General features: G+C 34.3%; 1 pseudogene; it reads right to left on the bottom strand.

The window, feature by feature from the left end:
- Window positions 1-955: 955 nt before the first annotated feature.
- LOC114074962 lies at window positions 956-20,059 on the bottom strand (annotated as a pseudogene).
- Window positions 20,060-20,693: the final 634 nt, after the last annotated feature.

Here is a 20,693-nt window from a genome sequence, read left to right as displayed (position 1 = left end):
AAAAAATTTATAATAGAGGAACAACCAATTGACATGGATGTTGAAGAATACACACATTACATATAATTTAATAATAAGGTCACATTGATTTTACCTAATCATTACATAATTCTGAACAAACACATCTTATTCAAGATCAACCTTCGTGACATAGACATAATAATGTATTAATTTGCTTCCCAAGGCCCAAAGTCTCCAATGATTTACATGCTTGTAACAAACTAGAAAAACTAATAGCATGAAGACATACAATGAAATGCTAGCACTAACATTAGCAACCCCACATATAAAAATAGGCATCATTAAGGGATGTAATTAATGGATTAGAATCATGATGAATCTTATAAATGAAAACGATAATAGGTAGCTTCTTGCTCAAAGCATCCTGCGTTAGCAAAGTTTGGAAAAGAGTCGCAGCTCAAAGGACATACTCTAGATATAGTCTACCCTAATACAAGCATTATTAACCAAAACAGCCTGAATGAGAAAGGACCACACCCCAAAAGATGTAGTTTTGACAGTCACCCTAATGCAAGCATTACTACGAGAGATTTTTTCTAAAACAAGGAAAATGGAAAAATCGAAACAACCCGCACTAACAAAGTTTAAGAAGAGTCACGCCTAAAAAAATGTAACGTGAACAATCTGCCTAATGTAAGCATTAGTAATTAAAACATTCTGCATTAACATAGTTCGGAGAAGGGGACACACCTTATTTTAAAACCAACATACAAAACCACTTTTGAAACTAAAAACCCACACTTTATTTTAAACCAACATACAAAACCAAACAAATCTTTCACACAAAATAATAGAAAATGCAAGTTTTATATCCTAGTTTTGACTGGTAAAATTAACATCTTAGCAACATAATAAAGTCTAGCAAAATAACAACTTAATCCTCAAAATAAATATTTTCCATTAACATCCATATATGACATAGATATATGATATATGTATACCACTAACATCTTCTTCTATTTCTTATTTTCAGGGGCAGCATGGGGAAACCCATAAGGTGACACCATAGTAATCCTACAATACATAAAGAACTTTTCAATTTAGAAACAAGTTACACAGAATTAGTAATGTAGATATTAATTATATTGATACTTTTCGTAATGTGAAGAAATAAAATATAGTAGTAGTAATATATGAATTAACAATGTTTTATTTTTAAATTGACATGTATTAGAAAGAGCACTCAAAGTTTAAAAGCTAATTGATAAATGTCTGTCACAATTGACTAGAGGAAAGGAATCGTTTTCTAGCTCTTTAAAAGAACGCGTAGGAATTTTTTTTTAAAATTTTATATTTTTTACGAGAAATCTTCATTTTTACACCTAGGATAATTTCATTATGTTTTACATATGAAGAAACTGAAAAAGACAAACAATTTTCAATTATTCAAATTATTAAAAAGCTATTGCAAAAAAAAAAAAACTATAAAAGGACAAGAAATTTCATTTTCTCACGACTTGTAAAGAGACTACTAAGAAAACACATAACTAATACAAACTTGATTGTGAAGATATATGATTTTTAGGTTTAATATGACAATATCAATGTTATTTGATTTATTTATTTTTTAAAAATAGATGAATACTAACCTCTTTTGTCGCTTCTTCAAGAGTCTAACTGAGGATTTTCTCGTTGTCAATGGTACATCTACATGTAACAAAAACCAACATATTAAAATAATTCAAAGATGAACAAAACATTAATCAATTTTTAATTTCAAAGGAGAAGGGAAAGAACATATTTAACCTTGGCTTAAGGTTTGTTGTTTTGACGATTCTGCGAACTTTAGAATTCCATCCACCTATCTATACAGTATATCATTCATAAAAAGCAATTATTTATAACCACTGCAAAAGTAAAGGACATAGATTAAAAATCAATGACAATTAATTGATAAAAACCTTGTCACTCCGAACATCGAAAACCGCAACTTTTTAATTGTAGATGATACTCAGAGGCGCAAATATTATGCCGTCGAATCCCGGAGGGCAAAACCTAATTTATAAAATCAGCACAAAGATCAATCGTTGAGTATTTTCATCATCAAAAGCATTAACCGAGTTAATTCTAACGTGATATGTGCTTGTCAACTTTCTTGTATAATTTAAATTTTTTGATGTTCTTTTTACGAGAGATCCTCATTTTAATATATAGAGATCTGAATTTGTCACACATAAGAAATCTAAGAGAGAAAAAAATTCTTATTAATTACAAGATAGTTACTGCCAAATTTTTTTTTAACAAAAGATCAAGATATAACATTTCCTCGAACATCTAAGGGTTTTATGTTGAAATGTGTATTACATCTACTAAAATTAGTTAGTTAGAGTTAGTCCTCTTATTTGTTGAATTAGTTAGCTTAACAATTTTTTAATTTGTTAGCAAGGTAGTTAGTATGATTGTCAAATCATGTATTGTATAAAATTAGAGAATTGTAAAGAATGAGAAAGTAAGTCGGTTAATTCCAATTCATTGTTCAATTCATTCTCTTCTTCTCCTTCTATTCCTCAAACCTTCTTCTTTGATGCAACTCATATGAAATAAATCTAGGAAATAAACTTTTATCATGGTATCAGAGCTTGTATAAATGGTGTCCTAGATAGTTAATAGAGTTGATGCACACAATTTTTTTTCTCTCCGCACAAATTGGGAATTTGAAGAACACTTGAAAATCGACCTAAACATTTATTGATCAAAATTCTGAAATCAAAGATCTACAGCTATGGTGAATGGAACTAGCAGATCTGAATCACCTAGCCAACAAAGGAATGCACCAGATCCAGTGGAGATCGAGAAATTCACCGACATTCATCCTCGAAATACTCTGTATTTGCATCCTTCTGATACTCCAGGAAGTATTCTAATTCCCCAGCATCTTATTGGTATGGAAAAATGCACTGGATGGAGTAATTCCATGAAAGTAGCATTGTTAGCTAAGAATAAAATTGGTTTTATTGATAGAACCTGTCGTAGACAATGGTTATTTAGCAGATGAGTTTGATCGATATAATGATTTTTCGTTTTCTTGGATAACTAACTCAGTTTCGAAAGAGTTAGCCAATGGGATCATGTTCTCTTCTGATGCATATAGTGCTTGGAAATATCTAAAGGAAAGATTTGATAAGCAAAATTTGACTAGGATTTAAAAGGTTTATCGAGAGATTAGCACAATTAGTCAAGGTGTATTCACTCTATCCGAGTACTATTCAAAGTTGAAAAATCTCTGGGATGAATATGTATCTCTTGTTCCCCTAGCAACTTGTGAGTATGACAAATATAAAGTATATGCAGAGCACATGGAAAGGCATAAACTCATGCAATTCTTAATGGGGCTGAATGATAGTTTCGCCCAGTCATGAAGCCAAATACTCCTGACAATACCTAGTCCTAGTCTTAACCAAGCCTATAGCATAATTATCCAAGATGAAAGTCAAAACGTTCAATCGAGTTTGATATCTAATTGTGTATTGCCTCTACAAAAGTTAGATGCTCATGACCCAACTACATTGTCTTATTTGCACAACAATAAAACTGTTCAGAATACATGACTATATTGTGATTATTGTCATCTAAGGAACCACACAATATCCAATTGCTATAGGTTAATTGGGCACCCTCCTAATTTCAAGTTCACAAGAAAAAAAGTTTTGGATGATAGGGGTGGAAGAGGTCAGTCATATGGGAATGAGAGGTCTCAATCTTTTGGAAATAGAAGACCACAGGAAAACAATGTAAATCATGCTTCCAATCAAGATGAGAATGAACCAACTCCTAATCCAGCTTCAACTGTACCATTTTTTACTCATGATCCGTACCAAAATTTGTTGAAAATGATTGATAAAGAGTCTACACCAAAGGAGTCAATGGCTTACATGGCAGGTATCCTTAGTACCCCTTCCACTTTCAATATATCACTTGTTTGTTCTGATGTAGGTGATGATACAGTTTCTTGGATTGTTGACACTGGGCTACACATCATATGGTTGCTAGTTTGGATAGACTACTTAATCCTATTTGTTCTCATCCTTCTTTTAATAGTGTTTCATCACCTAATGATCGCCCTACCTCAGTAACTCACACTGGTTCAGCTAAATTCTTACACAACCATGAAATCTCTAATGTTCTCTATGTGCCTCAGTTTTCATTTAATCTCTTGTCTATTTCTCAGCTAACTAAAGAGTTGAGTTGTGTCTCATTTTAACCTCACTTGTGCTTATTTCAGGACCTTTAGACTGGCAAGGTGAGGGGGATCGATAAGGAAAAGAAAGGCCTCTACATTTTTCCACACATCACACATCTACCTCTTGCTAATGCTTCTCATATCATTTCGTCCAACTCTACAATCAATCCAATTTCTTCCTCTTCCTCTTCAAATTTCAGATCCACATCATGTCACACTCCTAACCTGACCACATGGAATCTAAGGCTTGGTCATGATCGTGTTGCATTGCTTAAGAAGATTGATTCACTAAAACCAGTTTTTCAGCATCAAGAATTTGAACCATGTCATGTATGTCCTCTTGCAAGACAGACTAGATTTTCTTTTCCTTCAAGCATTAAGAAAATTGTTTTCCCTTTGAACTACTTCATATGGATGTTTGAGGACATTATAAGCAATGCACTTATAATGGTCATAGGTTCTTTCTCACTATTGTTAATGACTATTCTAGAATTACATGGATTTTTCCACGGAGATTCAAAAGTGAAGTTGTTAATTTTATATTAGCCTTCATTACTTTAGTCAAAACTCAATTCTCAGCTAATAAAAAAACTATTAGATCAGATAATGGCCTTGAGTTTTTCAATAACCAATGTCATACATTGTTATCTTCTCTTGGTATTGTTCATCAAAGAACTTCCGTACATTGTCACGCCCCGAGCTACCCCCAGACGCGAACACGAAACCTAGGACCACAAGTGATCCCAAGCTAACCCATCTGGTATGATCATGAGCATACTAAAGAATAATAAACTGATGCGGAAGCTAAATCATAATTTAATCTAAAAAGATGGGGAATACCCATATTCTATAGCTGAGATATTTGAAAACAATGAGTTAAATACAAAAGAAATATTAACTGAATACTAAGCTGAATCTAACAATGTCTGAAAATAGCCTCTAAATTGGACAAGAAATACTGGGACAAGCCCCAACTAAATCTAGCAAAAACTAAAATCAAATGAGTAAAGACTGAAATGAAACTAATGACTGTTGTCCTCGGTGAAAGAGGACTCACCACTAAATCTGCTGGAATGGAGATCAGGAAATCGATCTATGCCTGATCTGGATGCTGACAACCTGAACCTACATCACGAGAAGATGTAGCGCACGTATGCATAAGTACTTGAAAGGTACTGAGCATGTAGGATAGAGTAGAGCTAAAATAAATCATATCTGAACAAGCATAAAAGCTAGTATAATAATCTAACACGATAAACTGAATTTTGAGCTAACAAGACGCAATGACAAATTTTTAACATGCTGAAACTGAATACTGAATATATTGATAAATGGTTAATGTAGAGAGCCTGACTGATCTGTGGGTGCTACTATTAACCAATAATAAAACCACATGAGAAAAATGTGGAGTCCGATGTATACGCCCCATCGAGAAGACCCAATATACCCTGCCAAACGTATAAACGCATGTTGGTGTGATCACTAAACTGGTTGCCCACAGAGGGGACTTAAAACCTACTTGGCTAGTAGTTCTTGGACTAATTGGGTATGCTGAACCCTAGTCCAACTCGGTATTATGCTACTCCTAATGAACTCTATAAATTTATTGATTATGTCTGAGTTTCTGTAAATACTGGATAGCTCGAAACTGAACATGCAAACTGAGAATGCAACAATTAATCTAGTAATTATGCATTTATAACTGAGGCATGTATATCTGAAGTGTTTGAAATATCTGACCTAGCATTTGTAATTCAAGAACTAAAGAAATACAAATCTAGTGTTCTGAAAATCATGAAATTATGTTGAAGTGCTTGTCATCCATATCACTTGTCAGTGAGTGGGTGAAGAGAGTATTGATCGACTGTCACGGACTACGGACCGTCGTCTGACCTACAGATCGTAAGTCCGTCCATCGTCCAAGACTTAACAAATTTTTCAGGGCTGAAATTTTTGGGAGTTTCTGATCCCATCTATGATTGTGCAGTACAGACCATGGTTCAGGCTACAGTCCGTCGATGCCACCGTTTGTAGCACCTACATATTTTTGTGAAAAAATTAATTTTTGGTCTTCTTTGGCTACGGGTGTTACATTATTTCCCTTTGGAAATATTCATCCTCGAATGAAGACTAAAATAGCTGAAATAGAGGGAGTGAGCTGCAAACCCCACTACTAAACACTTAGAACTGAGTTTCTGACTAAATTGAGTTCTGAGTATATGCAATTACAGTGAAAATGCAAGTACAAACTGAGGGAACAATATTGTAAAAAAGAATTTACGCATGAATGACTGTAAAACTGAAGAGGAACTATTACCTTAAGCGGGAGTCGAATCGAAAGGAAAGTGCTAAGGATACTTGGCTTTCATGGTTTCTTCTGCTTCCCAAGTAGCTCCCTCTATGGACTGACTCCTCCATAAAACCATGACTGAAGCGTTTTGTTTGTTTCTCAACTTTCTAACCTGACGGTCAAGAATCTCAACTGGTACATCCTCATATGAAACTATCTTTCACCGCCACACTCTCTTATGGCACTACAGAGGATGGATCACCCACACACTTCTTCAAGAGTGAGATGTTGAAGACCGGATGCACTACTGCTAATTCTGCTGGCAACTCTAACTCATATGCCACCTTGCCAACCCTTTTCAAGATCTTGTAAGGGCCTGCATATGTAGTGCTGATCTTCCCTTTCTTTCCAAATCTCATCACCCCTTTCATAGGTGAGACTTTAAGAAAAACCCAATCATCAACTTGGAACTCTAGCTCCCTTCTTCGTACATCTGCATAGGATTTCTGATGACTTTGGGCTTATGAAGTATATCTCTAATGAGCTGCACTTTCTCCATAGCATAAAGGACTGAATCTGGCCCTATCAAAGCTGCTTCACCTACTTCAAGCCAACAAACAGAACATCTACATCTAAGTTCATATAAAGCCTCATAAGGGGCCATCTGAATGCTTGAAGTATAGCTATTATTGTAGGCAAAATCAATAAGAGGAAGGTGATAATCCTAATTACCTTTGAAATCAACCACACAAGGTCTCAACATATCCTCTATGGTCTGAACGGTACGCTTTGCCTGCCCATTCGTTTGTGGATGAAATGTTGTACTAAGGTTAACTTGAGTACCAAGACCTTTCTGAAATGACTTCCACAAACGAGAGGTAAACCGAGGACCTCTATCTGAGATGGTAGACAAAGGAACCCCATGCAACCTCAAAATTTCATTGATGTAAAGCTTGGCATAGTCCTCCACGGAATCTGCAGTCTTGACCTATAAAAAGCAAGAAGACATAGTCATCCAATCAACTATCACCCAAATGTAGTAATTATGTCTGTGATGAAATCCATATTGATCACATCCTACTTCCTAGTAGGAATATCAATCTCTTGAGTCATATCTCCTGGTTTCTGATGTTCTACCTTGACTTGCTGGCAATTGGGGCACTTACTCACAAAATAGGCTATATCCCTCTTCATGATATTCCATAAATAGACTTCTCACATATCGCGGTACATCTTAGTGACACCTGGATGAATAGAATACCTAGATTTATGGGCTTCTTCAAGAATATGCTGTCTCAACTCGCCCAAATCAGGAACACACAATCTACCTTGGTAGCGAAGTACACCATCTTCCCTTGGGAGAAAACCTCCACTCTCTGATTATGGATTGCACCCTTAAGTTCAAGCAAGATTGGGTCAATGTCTTGATTTTCATTAACCTCCACTACCAAAGACGATTTTGCCCCATTCTGAACTGTTACACCGCTGTCTGATATGATCATAAGGCAAACTCCCAAGCGAGCAAGCCTGTGAACATCTTTCATTAGATCCTTCCTTTATTCCTCAACATGGGCTACACTACCCATAGATAAATCTACTAAGAGCATCTGCTACTACATCCGCCTTACCAGAATGGTAATGCAAACTCATATCATAATCCTTGAAGAACTCAAGCCATCTCCTCTGGCGAAGATTCAAATCCTTATGGGTTAACCTATAATGAAGGCTCTTATAGTCAGTGAACACATCTACGTGAACACTATAAAAATAGTGTCTCCATATCTTGAGTGCAAACACCACTGTTGCAAGCTCGAGGTCATGAGTTGGATAGTTCTTCTCATGAACCTTAAGTTGTCTAGAGGCATAAGCTATCACCTTACCTTTCTGCATCAACACACAACCTAGGCCAAGTCTAGATGCATCACATACATCACATAACCATCTAAACTCTCTAGTAGAGTCAAGACAGAAGCTGTAGTCAATCTAGTTTTCAGTTCTGCAAAGCTTTTCTCACAATCATCTGACCATTGGAATATGACAATCTTCTGAGTCAACCTAGTCAATAGTGAGGCTATGGATGAAAATCTTTCATAAAACATATGTAATAATCTGCAAAACCTAAGAAAATTCTGATATCTGTAGTAGAGGTAGGTCAGGGTCACTGTTTCACTATTCTATTTTTTGTGAATCCACTCGGATACCTTTTCGAGATACAATGTGACCAAGTTAAGTAACGGATTGCAACCAAAACTCACATTTGCTGAACTTAGCGAATAACTGGCGATCCTTGAGATTCTGTAAAACAATTCTCAAATGACTCGCATGTTCTTACTCATTCCTAGAGTAAATGAGGGTATCATCAATGAAGACGATAACAAACAAGTCAAGGTACTGTTTGAACACTTTGTTCATAAAATCCATGAAAGTTGTAGGATCATTAGTTAGTCCAAATGACATAACTACAAATTCATAAGGACCATACCGAGTTCTGAAGGTTATCTTTGGAATGTCGCTATCTCTAACTTTTAGCTGATGATAACCCGATCAGAGGTCTATCTTTGAGAAATGGCTAGCACCCTCAAGTTGGTCAAACAAGTCATAAATCCTGTGGATGGGATACTTATTCTTCATTGTGACCTTCTTCAACTGTCTATAGTCAATGCACATTTTGACAAAACCATCCTTCTTCCTTACGAACAAAACTGGTGCACCCCATGGTGAAATACTAGGTCTGATGAAAGCCTTATCTAGAAGGTCTTTTAACTGCTCTTTCAATTCCTTAAGCTCTGCTGGAGCCATTCTATAAGGAGGAATAGAGATAGGCTGGGTATTTGGAAAGAGATCAATTCCAAATTCGATTTCCTTTTCGGGAGGGACTCTATGAAATTCTTCTGGAAACACTTCTGGAAACTCACAAACTATTGGAACTGACTCAAGAGTTGGGGTTTCAAGGCTAGAATCCTTAACCAGAACTAGATGATAGAGATAATCCTTAGATATCAACTTTCTGGACTTAAGGTTAGAAATAAATCGACTCATAGGCGCTAAGCTACTACATTTCCATTCTAAGATTAGTTCGTCTGGAAACTGAAAATGAACAATCCAAGTTGTACAATCAACTGAGGCATATCATGTGTGTAACCAATCCATGCCTAGAATGACATCAAAGTCTACCATTTCTAACTCTACAAGATCTACTAAGGTGACTTTTTGAGTGACTACGACAGGGAAATTTCTGTATACCCGTCTAGCAATGACTGGGTCACCGACTAGAGTAGAGATTGAGAAAGGTTCTGAGAGAGTTTTTGGACTGACATTTAATTGGATTGCTATGTATGGAGTTACAAAAGAAAGAGTATACCCTAGATCTAACAATGCATAAACATCAAGGTAAAATACATGTAATGTACCAGTGAAGACATTAGGAGAACCTTCTTGATCCTGGCGAGCCTGAAGAGCATACAACCTGTTCTGGCGCTGACCGCCACCTGTACCAGATGGGTTACCCTACTAAGTTGGGCGACTTGCTGGTGCTAATGCAGTTGTAGATTGAACTCTACCATTACCACCTCCTTGACCTTGTCTAGAAAGAAAATACCTCAGCCTGTGACAAGACTGACCACACCCAAAACATCCCTCTTTTCCTGCAAGACACTAACCGGATGGATCTTACAACACTTAGGGCAAGTGGGGTAAGTCTTGGTGCCTGAAACACTTCCCTAAGATTTAGAGCCTAGTGCTCTACCCCTCTGGTCATACCTATTCTTGGTGGATGGAAAACTATCTTATTAAGGGCTGGAGCCGAAAACTTTTGCTGCCCCTGCGAGCAATTTCCAACACCCGATTTTTGCTGAATAGTCATAGTTCCAAGTCCTAGCCTTCTTATTTTCCTTAGCATGTTCCCTATGCTTATCACCCTCAACCTGATGAGCATGAGTCATAAGCCTAGAGATGTTCATATCTCCAAGTAAAATCACATTTCTGCAATCAGTTTTCACCAAATCTGACACTCCATACAAAAACTTATTCATCAGAGCCCTGGAGTCATCAACCATGTGAGGAGCATACCTTGGGAGTTGGTTAAACTTGAGTCCATACCCTTGGACTATCATGTTACCCTGCCTTAAGTTCATGAAGTCTTGGGATTTTTCTTTTCTCAACTCTATTGGGAAAAACATGAGAAAAGTCTTATTAAAGTAATCCCAAGTGATAGGATTCATCCAAACAAAGTCACGGACCCTTGCTGCCATTTTCATTCACATGAGAATGAACATGATTGTTCTGGTTAGTCATACTCTAAGCCAACATTTGTATGACGTTCCTGAACTCAGCATTAGAGACTTCCTGATCTGGGACTAGAGAAGCTTCATTTGCATTCCTGGCGTTCGCATTCCTAGCATTAGCTCTATGAGGAGGCATGATCTAAAACGTAGTACGTCAAGTTAGAATGGAATAAGATCATACATCACGCACGATAAGAATACCAAGAAAGTGAAGTTTTTCCCAAAACACTTCATAACTTCCCTCTCATTAGATGTGGTACACTTCACACCCATGAAAAGGACTCTACTTAGTGCTTATTTTCAGACATCGTAGGACTGTTGAACCTAGTGCTCTGATACATAGCTTTGTCAAGCCCTGAGCTACCCCCGAGACGCGGACAAGGAACCTAGGACCACAAGTGATCCCAAGCTAACTCTGCTGGCATGATCATGAGCATAATAATGAATAATAAACTGATGCGGAAGCTAAATCATAATTTAATCTAAATAGATGGGGAATAACTATATTCTATAGCTGAGACATTTGAAAACAATGAGATTAACACAGAAGAAATATTAACTCAATACTAAGCTGAATCTAACTATGTCTGAAAATATCCTTTAAATTGGACTAGAAATACTAAGACAAGCCCCAGCTAAATCTAGCAAAAACTGAAACTAAATGACTAAAGACTGAAATGAAACTCATGACTGTTGTCCTCGGAGAATGAGGGATCACCACTGAATCTGCTGAACTGGAGACCGGGAAATAGATCTATGTGTGATCTCGATGCTGAGAACCTGAACATACATCAGAGAAGATGTAGCGCATATATGCGTCAGTACTTGAAAGGTACTGAGTATGTAAGATAGAGTAAAGCTGAAATAAATCTTAACTGAACAACCATAAAAACAAGTATAATAATCTGACATTATAAAATGAAATCTGAGCTAACTTGATGCAATGACAAATTTATAATATGCTGAAACTGAATATTAAATATATTGATGAATGGTCAATGTAGAGAGTCTGACTGATCTGTGGGAGCTACTAATAACCGATAATAAAACCACATGAGCTAAATGTGGAGTCTGATGTATACGTCCCATCGAGAGGACCTAATATACCCTGCCAAAGGTATAAAGGCATGCTGACGTGATCACTTAAATGGTTTCCCACATAGGGGACTTACAACGTACTTGGCTAGTAGTTTTGGGACTAATTGGGTACGCTTAACCCTAGTCCAACTCGGTTGTATGCTACTCCAATGAATTCTATAAATTTAGTGATTATGTCTGAGTTTCTGTAAATACTTGATAGCTCAACACTGAACATGCAAACTGAGAATGCAATAATTAATCTGCTTATGCATTTATAACTGAGGCATGTATATCTGAAGTGTCTGAAATATCTAACCAAGTATGTGTAATTCAAGAACTAAAGAAATACAAATCTAGGGTTTCGAAAATCAGGCAATAAAAAGAATATTAACATGATAATCTGATTTTGAACATTAAACTAATAAGTTTATGAAGTTATGTTGAAGTTCTAGAAACCCTAGTTCTAATCATAGTATAGGAATCAAGAATCTGACTGAAAACTAGGGACCTAATAGGTGAAAGGAACTCACTAGTGAAATCCATATACCTGGTGATTAAATTCTTGGAGAAACATTTAGATTTCTGGCCTGGAACTGCTGGAAACTCTTTTCGTCCTTGAACTATGGTTCTTGAGTTTTTTCTCCTTTCTTGCTTAAAGTTTTCTAACTTTTGATCTAATTATTTGACTTAAATATGTTTTAATTATGTTTCTAGGTTTAAACTGACTAAAATATGATCATTTAGGGTCAAAACGACGTAACTTAGGGTTTAAAAAAAGTGGGAAAGTTCCAAAAGACCCCTAGGAAAGTCTCTATCGGACCAAACGATGGACAGGACAGACGGTCCGTCGTCTGACCGATGCTCCGTCGTTGGGTCCGTCGACTAGGCCTTTTCGACATGCCTTTACTAAAATGGGCATAACTTTTACTCGGAGTTCTGATTTTAGCAAGGTCAGTGGCTATGGAAAGATAATAAAATTATCTATCTGTGGGTAGGTCATGGGACACCTAATTCATTTTGTGTTAGGAGTTATGACCATTTGAAATTGACCCAACTTCATTTTCCTTTAAATGTCTGCAAAATTTTAACCTACGGACCGTAGGTCTACCTACGGACCAAAGGTCCACCTACGGAACATGCTCGTCATCCGTAGCTCTTGTCAGTGAGTGGGTTAAGGGAGAATTTATCGATGGTCACGGACTATGGACCGTCGTCTGACCTATGGACCGTAAGTCCGTCTGTCGTCCAAGACTTGACCAATATTTCTGGGCTGAAAATTTTGGGAGATTTTGATCCCATCGACGCTTGTGCAAGACGGACCATGGTTAAGGCTACGGTCCATCGATGCTACCGTTGGTAGCACCTGCAGATTTTTCTGAGAAATTTAATTTTTGGTCTGTTTAGGGTGTGGGGTGTTACATACATACACCTCAGCAAAATGTATTTGCTGAGAGGAAGCACAAACATTTTCTTGAAATAGCTAGCCCTTAGTTTTCAAGATCATGTCACACTAAAATACAGGGGAGAATGTGTCGTCACTACTACTTTTCTAATTGAGTGATTTCCCTCCACTGTCCTCAATGGAAAGTCACCTTATGAAATCTTTCATAAACACCCTCCTGATCTGCATCATGTGAGAGTGTTTGGGTGTTTATGTTATGCTACAACACCAAATGTCATTGATAAATTTTTACCTAAAGCCATTCCTTCCATTTTCATGGGCTACTCAGACACACAAAAGGGTTACAAACTATATAACATTGCCATAGACACTTTTTTTTGTCAATGAAGATGTTCTTTTTAAGGAAGACATTCTTCCTTTTCAGCATCCCAAACACACTTTTCTAACCTATCTTCCACCTCCTCATTCTTCTACTTTTCCTAGTCCTCTTTCTGCTTTTCCTCATCCTGAAGATGACTCTTTTCCTCATCCTGCCGTTGACTCTTCTTATCCTGCAACTAACTCTTTTCCTGATGTTTATTATGCTTCTTCTTCAGCCTCTTCTGATCTCCCTTCTCCATCTTCTCTCACTAATTCATCACCCATTCCATCTCCACAAAGAAGATCTACTAGAGTCATCAAACCTCCCATTTGGCACATTGATTATGTAACTTCTTCCACGTCGGTTCATCATATTTACAACTTCATCCTTTATTCCAATCTCCATTCTCCTTGTAGGTCTTATCTCACCATTCCACCTCTCTTACTAAACCCTCTACTTTTGAGCAAGTGTCCAAGGATAGTAGTTGGATCCTTGCTATGGACCAAGAAATCCAAGCCCTTAGTGACAACAAGACTTGTGAAATTGTTGACTTACCTATTGGCAAAACACCTATTGGTTGTAAGTGAGTATATAAGATCAAACTCAAAGCTGATGGCACTATTGAAAAATACAAAGCAAGGCTTGTTGCAAAAGAGTTCACACAGCAAGCAAGTTTTGACTCCCATGAAACTTTCTCTCTTGTGGTAAAGATGGTTACAGTGAGGTGTGTTGTGGCATTGGCTGCTCAGTCTAATTGGTGTATTTTTCAAATGGATGTTTACAATGCATTTTTTCAGGGAGATGTATTTGAGGAGGTTTACATGTGATTGCCTCCTTGATTTGGCATCCAAGGGGAGAACAAAGTATGTAGACTGTACAAATCATTGTATGGATTGAAACAAGTTACCAGACAATGGAACTTGAAACTTACCAATGCTCTCACACAAGCAGGATTCATTTAAAGTAAACTGGACTACTCACTATTCACTAAGACAACTGAGGATGGTGACATTGTGATCATTATAATATATGTGGATGATATTTTAATAACTGAAAGCAGTAGAAAACTAATTCAAGAAGCTAAGGATACACATACATCATAACTTCAAGATGAAGGATCTAGGGGAATTGGGGTACTTTCTTGGGATTGAATTTGCAAGGTCAAAAGATGGAATAATAATGAATCAAAGAAAGTATGCTTTGGAGTTGATATCAGAATGTGGTTTAGCAGGTTCAAGGCCAACACATACTCCACTCGAACAGAATCAAAATCTCACTAGCCTAGAATATGACAACCAATTCAATAATACTGCTGATAGTGAGTTGGAAGATAGAAGGATTTATCAAATATTAATTAGAAGGTTATTGTATTTAGCTATGAAAAGACCAGACATCTCTTTTGCTGTACAAAACTTGAGTCAGTTCATGCATGCCCCAAACAAATCACACTACGACGCAACAATACATGTAGTGAAATACATTAAGAGACAACCTGGATTGGGACTGTTAATGAGTAGCACAAAGTCAAAGAAGATCACTGACTTTTGTGATGCAGATTGGGCATCATGCATACTGTCAAGGAAGTCTGTAATAGGTTTTGGAATAAATCTTTGTGAATCACTTATTTCATGGAAATCAAAGAAGCAAAGCACAATCTCAAGATCCTCATCTGAAGCTGAATATAGAAGTATAGCTACTATTGTAGCAGAGTTGGTGTAGTTGTAGGGATTACTGAAAGAACTGGCAGCACAAGCTAACCTACCTATGGATCTACATTGTGACAATAAAGCAGGAATGCAGATTGCCTCAAATCCTATGTACCATGAACGAACCAAACACATTGATATTGACTGTCATTTCATTGGAGAAAGGCTGCAAGAAGGAATGATCAAGACTGAATATATAGCTAGCAAAGAACAAATGGAAGATATATTTACTAAGGCATTAGAGAAACAATTACACAATGATATGTTGTTCAAGTTTGGAATGTTAGATATATTTCTTCACCCAACTTGTGGGGGAGTGTTGAAATGTATATTACATGTACTGAAATCAGTTAGTTAGAGTTAGTCATCTTATTTGTTGAATTAGTTAGCTTAACAATTTTTTTTGTCTTGTTAGCAAGTTATAAGTGTTATTATCAAATTATGTATTGTATATAAATAGAGCATTGTAAAGAATGAGAAATTAAGTCGGTTAATTCCAATTCACTGTTCCATTCATTCTATTCTTATCCTTCCATTCCTCACACCTTCTTCTTTGCTGCAACTCATATGAAATACAGCTAGGAAATCAACTTTTAACAATTTTTTCCCTATATTTATTGTTATAAGGGAGAAGTTAATTCCTAATTGAAAATATAATTAATTAAGTATTCTCATGAAGGTACAACACTTCTCTTGATTCGTTTTTTGTTAAAAGTTACCCTTTGTATTTCATACAAATTACTCTATATCATTTCAAATATTTATTCATATATTGAAGTTAGGATTAATTTGGAGAAAAAAATTTGATGGTTATGGTAAATTAAATTTGAGAGATTAAGTAGCCATTTGACATAAAAAAATGTGATGTTGGACAAAGAAAATGTTAGAATATGATATTAGAAATTAGTAAATGAATTTGAATATGAAGAGGACTTTCAGAGAGAGGGCTCCAACCCTCTATAATCGAGTGATGATAGAATGAGAATATCTTTTAAATAACTTGAAAACATAAAAATTTTGGGAGTGAAATAATTCACCTCTCATTTCGATTCTCCAAAACTCTATGCATAAAGTTTCTCCTAGCCAAATGAAGATCTATATGCAACAAAAAGCAAATACATCATTAAAATAATTATTTGAAGATCAACAATATATTAATCAAGTTTAACATTCAAATGAGAAGTAAAAGAAAACTATTTAGCCTCCCATTAATGGTTCCACGGAAAATTCTTTTTTAGATGCAAATGCATCCCTTTCTACAAACTTTAGAATATTTGCTGCCTACATTTACAACAAATAATTCAAAAATGACAATTATGTGTAATTAATTCGAAAGTGAAACAAAACTACTCAAAATGTCATTTGATTATTCAAAACCTTCTAAATGGATGCATCATAAACCGCAATCTTCCCATCATAGAAAATAGTCAAAGGTCCAACTTTAACGCCATTTTTCGACTCACAGCCAAGCCTGATCAACACAAAGAATTAAAAATTACTGTTATTTTTTTTACGAGAAATTTTCATTTATATTTTTGAAGAAATAAGATATATCCAATTTTCTTACACATAATAGATATGAAAAAAAAAGTATTTTCAAATTATAAAAGAACTTTACCAATAAAAATCAAAATTATAAAAAGGCAAGAAATCACTTTTCCTCATACTTAGGGAGAGTACTAAAAAATACATTATTATGATAATTATCCTATTTATCATGTTATAATTGACATTTACATATCCTTGTTAGTTTTGAAAATGTTTGCGTAATGAAGGTTACTACTAAAAGTGCATAGGCACTTTAACACTGATGTAACTATATACATAGTTTAAATATGCAATAATATTATCTGTTTTAACTAAAAAGGAATTTTGTTTCTTATAAATACTATCTTAAAATCTCTTGATTATCTTCAATCTCTTCTAATCAAACTAATTTATCATTTATTGAAGATAAGAATAATTTGGAGAAAAATAATTGATATCTTTAAAGTTTTTTAAAGTGAAGTTTATGGAAAAATGAATTGAAAGGCTAAGTAGACATTCCCACATTAAAAAAAATAAGGGTGATATTTGACAAAAAAAAATTATAAAGGCTATTATGAAGTACTAATTATATTTAGATACTTATTTAATCAATTTGAACAAAAATATTAGAAAAAATTGAGAGTGAAATATTTTTACCTTATTTGTGGCTTTTCAAAGAATCTAGGCGTGGAGTTATCTTCTGCAATGGTAGATCCACATGTAACAAAAACCAACACATTGAAATAATTTGAAAATAAATAAAATATTATACAAATTTAATTTTCATAAGAGAAGAAAAAGAATTCTTTTTTACCTTCATTGATTGACGAAAGGACATTATTAGTTATTGACGTTTTAGCAAACTTTAAAATTTCATATGCCTACATTGACAATTGTATTCAAAAATTACAAATTTCACCAAGCCACTTAATAATTGAGAGAAAATAGATCATGAATCAATAATATTTGATTGATTAAAACCTCGTCATTGGAGACATTGAAATTTCCAATCATTCCCAGTAGCAAATAGTTAAAAGTGCAGTTCTCAAGCCATTTTTCGAACCACCACAAAGTTTAATGAATAAAATCAACACAAAAATAAATCAATGGATATTTTCCTTATCTAAAGCGCTAATCAAGTTAATATAGACGTTATATATGTCTGTAATCTTCTTTTTACACATTTTAAATTTTGATGTTCTTTTTACCAGAAATCTTCTGTTTTAACATATGAGATATTTTCATCTTTTGAACATAAGTTATCTAAAAAATGTTTTCTTTTAAATAATAAGAGAGAAATTGTCAAAAAAAAAATATAAAAGGGAAAAATATTACATTTTTTTTTGAAGTTGTAAAGAAAAATGTTTGAAACAAAGTAACTCACCTAAAGGAAAAAAACCTGACAAACGTTTTTAGATCCTTAAAAAACACATAAATACAATAATCGTGATAAATTCTTTATTTTATTCTTGTATTTATTCTTCTTCACTTTCTTATTTAATTAAGTACTCTCTTTTACGGAACAAACCAACTTCTTTGAATATTTTTTTTTAATAAAGATTGACTATTATATTCTCATAAAAATACTCTTGGTCTTTTCAAACTTTTGTTTATTGAAGATAAAGATTAATTTTTGAGAAAAATTTAAATGTTATTGTAAATTAGATTTGAGAGGTTAACTAGGCCTTCGGACTTATTAAAAAAATGTAACGTTGGAAAAATATTTCAGAAAATTGTATTACAAAAAATATGCATTGTATTTCAATATGTATTTAAATAACTTGAAAATATAGAAATTTTAAAAATGAAAAAAATTCATCTCTCTTTTGGCTTCTTTGAGAATCCATGCATAGAGTTTCTCCTAGCCGAATGTTGATCTATAAGTAACAAAAACCAACAAATTAGCAACATAATTTCAAGATGGGCAAAATATTAGTCAAATTTAATTTTTCAAATGAGAAGGAAAGAAAATTGTTTAACCTCCACTTTATGTTTTCACGGAGACATTTTTTCCGGATGGACATGCATCACCAAAATTTGACTTTTCTACGAATGCTAGAATATTTACTGCCTACGGATATAATAAATAATTTAAAATACACAATTTTTTTAATTAATTTAACTGTAACTCAAAATCGATTAGAAATGAATAACATTTGTTTAATACAAACCTCATCAATAGAGACATTGAGACTAGCGTCATAGGCATAACGTAGTCAAGCCTGATTCATATAATCAACACAAAGATTAGTTGATGGATATTTTCATTATCTACAAATACTTACAAAGTAAATGCATTGCATCTGCTTATAAGTATATCTTTTACTTTTATATTCTTTTTACATAAGATCTAAGATATGCAAATTGTAAGAGATCTATTACTAAAAAAAATATAAAGAAAAGAAAGTTAGAAGGGATATAAGGAACTATAAAATTGTATGTGGATATGTATTTAATTAATCATCTTGTTTTTGATTTCTCCAAGAATCTAGGCAAGGAGATGCTCCTTGCCAATGGTAAATCTACATGGAATAAAAAACAAACATATTACTGAAGTAATTTGGAAACGAAAAATATATTATATAAATTTAAATTTCATAGGATAAGGAAAAGAAAAATATTTAATCTCCATAGTTTGATGAAAAGTCATTCCTAACTTTGAATGTTTCTGCAAATTTTAGAATATCATGTGCCTACATTTATAATAAATATTAAGAAATTACAATTATAGGAACCCAATTAAAAAGTGAAAAAATAAATAAAAAAATCAATGATACTTGATTGATAAAAACCTTGTCACTAGAGACATGAAAAGATGCAACCATTCCATTTTAGCGAATAGTCAAAAGTTAAATTTCCTTGTCATTTTCCGAGTGACCACAAACCCCGTTTAATAAAATCAACATAAATATCAATTGATGGATAGTAAAGTAATTGAGAGTTTAAGTAGGCATTAAAACATTATAATAGAAAGTTATGTTTGACAAAAAAAATGATAGTAATGGATATTAGAAAATATAGAAATTTTGAAAGTGGAAAAAGATTCACCTCTCTTTTCCCTCCTCTAAGAATCCAAGCATAGAATTTCTCCTCGCTAAATGTTGAGCTATATTTGACAAAAATCAACACATTATAAAAATAATTTCAAGATGAGAAAATTTTTAGTCAAATTTAATTTTCAAATTTTTACCTCCATTTAATGTTTCCACGAACAATTATTTTTCAAATGAAGCTGCATCTCTAAATTTTAATCTTTGTGCAAACTCTAAAATATTTTCCACCTATATACATAATAAATAATTCAAAAATCACAATTATGTCTAATTGATACGCTCAAATTGTACTTCCCGTAAGAAGTATAAACGGTCGTATCAAGTAAAGAACCCAACTATTAGGTTGGGGTCATCCCACGAGGAAAATGATTTTGACTTACTTTTATGTACGATTACCTCTATTTAGTCAAGTCTTTTTCAAAAACTAGTAATTAAAAGGGGAATTTTTTTAAAAAAAAGTGTTGCAATGTTGTGAAATCAAACAAGTAACAAGAGTGAATTATTGGTGTTTATCAAGTTGTGGGAGAAACTAGGGCGTAAGTGTTCCCCATAGGTTCATAACGCCATGATTCTAGCAATAACAATTCTTCCCTAGTGTTTTACATGCAAAGTGATAAGTTATGTATCCCTAAATCCTTCGTCCGGCATTTAGAGAATTTCACCATGCACCATGGTCCGACGACATTTGTATAATTTACTAACCCTTATGTTTACATCATATTAAACATCATATTCAATGTTTCACTTAGTTATTACTCCGCACCAATCGAAACTAGCCAGTTAGGTAGTA

Source organism: Solanum pennellii, chromosome 1 (assembly GCF_001406875.1).
Source record: "Solanum pennellii chromosome 1, SPENNV200".
In the NCBI taxonomy this organism is placed as follows: domain Eukaryota; kingdom Viridiplantae; phylum Streptophyta; class Magnoliopsida; order Solanales; family Solanaceae; genus Solanum; species Solanum pennellii.
Note: the sequence above shows the minus strand (reverse complement) of the source record. Positions and strands in the feature narration are given on the sequence as shown.